This window comes from Anneissia japonica, unplaced genomic scaffold (genome assembly GCF_011630105.1).
Source record: "Anneissia japonica isolate Jap-2015-1 unplaced genomic scaffold, ASM1163010v1 scaffold287824_len104088_cov138, whole genome shotgun sequence".
NCBI lineage: Eukaryota > Metazoa > Echinodermata > Crinoidea > Comatulida > Comatulidae > Anneissia > Anneissia japonica.
Window position 1 is genome coordinate 52,502 of NW_022744323.1, and position 3,544 is coordinate 56,045.

The 3,544-nt window shown below is 35.0% G+C and overlaps 1 protein-coding gene across 3 annotated transcripts in view; it reads left to right on the plus strand.

The window, feature by feature from the left end:
• Positions 1–905: 905 nt before the first annotated feature.
• The window catches only part of LOC117119637 (E3 ubiquitin-protein ligase TRIM71-like), a 9,003-nt gene continuing 6,364 nt past the window's right edge, over positions 906–3,544 (plus strand). The window contains exons 1-2 of one of the 3 annotated variants that reach the window (XR_004447218.1): positions 1,302–1,595; positions 2,761–3,497. The gene's annotated coding sequence lies outside the window, so the exon portion shown is untranslated. Of the gene's footprint in view, positions 1,265–1,301; positions 1,596–2,760; positions 3,498–3,544 lie in introns of those variants that run through there. The other 2 variants (XM_033264470.1, XM_033264469.1) reach the window with 2 other exon arrangements.

Sequence of the window (3,544 nt, forward strand, 5' to 3'; positions counted from 1 at the left end):
TATTTTGACATCACAGCATTGAAACAGGTTTGGTTGTCGAATGTAAAGAGAGTGAAGTTGACAGTGGTGTAAAGTTAAACAAAAGAAATAATAATAATAATAAAATAATAATTTGGATTTGTAAAGCGCAAAATACATAGGTCTCTATGCGCTAGAAATTTGCAAATTAAAATAAACTAAAGAGATGAGTCTTTAGACGAACATCAGTTTAAGCTGAATATCCGGGTTTATTTGTGCTCGTCGTGGTACCCATATCACAGCTTGGGTCAGGCTCCCTTCCGATACTCTCCTCTAGCCTAGTCTACCTATTTGGTTAATTAATGTCATAAGCATGCTTTATTTAATAATTGTTATTCAAAAACGAATTGTGATGCATTTATTCATATTGTTTGATTTGGTAGGCCTATAGTATTGTTTAGAAATGTGAAACATGGAAACTAAATTACAATTGGTAATATAGATACTGAACGGCAATAATGATGAGTTTTATACCCAACATTTTGACAATTAACAACATGAAGTTATATAACAAGAAATCTTAATAGAGTAAGTTTTTTTTTTTTTTTAGGTGGGAGAGCGATTTCAATATTAAAACCTTATAGACTTTAAAAAAAAAAATCATTCTTTTATTAGGAGAAGGGATAAACGACAACATTGATCTAGTTGACTTAGGGGTGGCGCCAGGATTTGCCCGACAGTGGTTCCGATGTCCCCCGATGGAGGAGGCGATGTCCCTGAAGAAAAAAACGTAACGTAGGCCTCAGTCGTGGTCAAAATCTTTAGAAAATGTTTCAGGGGTGACGTCAACGAAATTTAAATAGGCCTATGACAATTTAGGGGTTTCAAAAAGATCATTTATTCGATTTCAAATTCTGCTAATATGTCGAATACATAGACATTCTTATGGTTTTTCTCCTCAAATAGGGACGATCCCTCTCCCTCCCTAATTTGGCTTCTCTTTTTCATCCCTTTTTCAGCCACTCTCTAACAGAGATGATTGTATATCTCTGACCTCTTCTTAACTGCATTCGCATTGTAATTTTACATAAATTTCCTGTATTAGTTTCTTTTGCTTTCTATTTGTTATACTGTATGCCTACGGTCACATTCACTGAATTTTGTATCACAGCGCATGAACTTTGACATAAGATATTAATATAGGCCTATATTGTGCATCCTTTAGTGGAAATTCCCCAATATTATTTAAATTATTGTATAACGTATGTAGGTCTACGCAGTTGAGGACTAAATGGTTAAGTTAATGGTAAGATTCCCGATTATTATTATTGCATGTAATGATATACTTTTGTTCTTCAAGTTGAACGTTTTACTTGAATGATTTATTGTACTGTACCGTACCGAAACAAGTGGTTTTCACATAATACTTCACTGCCTAGTGGATATTGTCTCGGCAGCCTTAAGTAAATCCGATGTGTTTACTGGTGAACCTTAACCTTAAGTCTTGCTATGTTTAATGCACTACGACACGTCGTAAGAATATGTACAGTTGTATAGAAAATTACACAGGAAGCCATTACAAGACATGGTAATATTTGCCACATAAACGGAGGCTCCATGGTTGTTATCTAGACGTGGTAGGTCTATATTTATTATGAATTACGTTAATAACAACCTAAAACAATAATGGCCGTTCTTATTGAACTAATATGCCGTCGTTTTTTCGTGGCTAGTGGGGAGTATGTAATACGTATTGCATTTGAAACTGCATGATTCAATGTTTTTTACGGCTTGTGTTGTAATAATAAATCTATTGAGTACACAGCTCCTTGCGATTATGGTGTGGTTTGCATGTCCGTACTGCCGAACGTTGTTTTTCTTTAGCCGCCATAATAGAACTCTCTTTTACTTAAACTCATATTAACTTCTGATATGTCTTGCGAGGTTTAGGCTGTTGGCATCTAACCCACCTCCCCAAACCAGAGTCCTGGTGGGGGTTTTGTGGCGAAGCGGAAGTTCCGACAAATAGCATTTTGAGGGCCTTTTGGATTTCTGAAACCTATTGCGATGGCCTAATTAATTCTATTTAAATTTTCATTCACTTAGGTGTTGTTAGTTGCCTGAATAAATAATGCTTTTAATCCTTTATATCTGTGCAGGCCTCCAGGTAATATTTTTCATGTGGATCATTATAATCGTACTGATCAAATTTTAATAAATTTCGTACCACAGTTAAGTTATTAAAGGAGCTGGAAATTAAATGCAATGTAGCTATAGAATTTAGCGAGAAACGATTTATGAAATAACCGCGCTTTAAAAAATTAACCTTTTGAAATTGGGGGTGGGCGCTCAGACTTTCCACCCCTACTTATTGGATATATTATTTTTATAGAATATTTTTTAATTGTTTCAACAGTTTAATGTAGGCCTATGTTTAATTTGAAATACATAACCATAACAGCCTAACTGTACAGTTGCGTTAATGTATGATTTAACCAATAGATGATGGATAGGTAAATAATGAATGAACAGGGACAATAATTTGATTGATCAATTGATAAATGAATGGATAGATGAATGAATACATATATGAATACATATACATACATATACACACACACACATATATATTATATATATATATATATGTAGTATTTTTTAGTTAATCTTAAGTACCTTTAAATTTATTCTATATTATTTATTTATATTAATCAAAACTATCCCGTATCCAAAGAGGCTATACAATGAAATACTGTTTTAGCCTGTAGGTTAATGACCCATTGAACATTCCATTTCCTATAGTCAAATAAATACCACCAGCTAACCCTCTCCCGAGAGTTGGGTGGTATGTTGTCGACATACCTGAGGAAGTAAAGGAAACGTCTTGTCAACATCAAATAATGTATGACCGGACACAGGAAATCGGGAATGGACAGTGACTTTGGGTGTTGCCTGAGGCTAAAGGACCAATGATAATTGAATATTCGAATGAGTAGGGTGGAGCCAGATCCCCTACATATACCCAGAATATCCAAGGAAACAAAGGAGAACAGAAAAGAAGGAAAAAGACACAGCAGAGAAGAAGGAACACTGAGATATCCCGATCGGAACTCCAGCACACAGTATAGTCCTATAGTCGGAAAGACTTAAGATAAATGTGAATCTTCTTCAGAAAGCTGTTGACTGGAAACCTTCCTGAATTAATAAGGAAGAAGACTTTTGGTTTCACTAATTTCTTGACTTGAATCAGAAGAACAAATACCGGTACCAAGTGCAACCAGGCGATTGCAAGTGGAAGCGATTTTGGACATCTTCCGGAACTGAACTTTGTTACGTCATTGGAACTCGCTGTTTTGCCGTATATTCTGAACTCTATTTTTGTTGGACTTCTTGCATTTATTATTATTTTACTTTCTACAAGCGTACGCTGCATTGCCGACGGTCTCACGTGAGTAGTTTGTTAGGTTAGGTTAGGTCGAATTTATAAGTCCCTATTGTAATCCCCATAGCCCAATAAATCATTATTAAGTATATAACTAGAAAGGTTTCCTCTTGTTTTATTTGTGGCCATATATGTAAACATCTA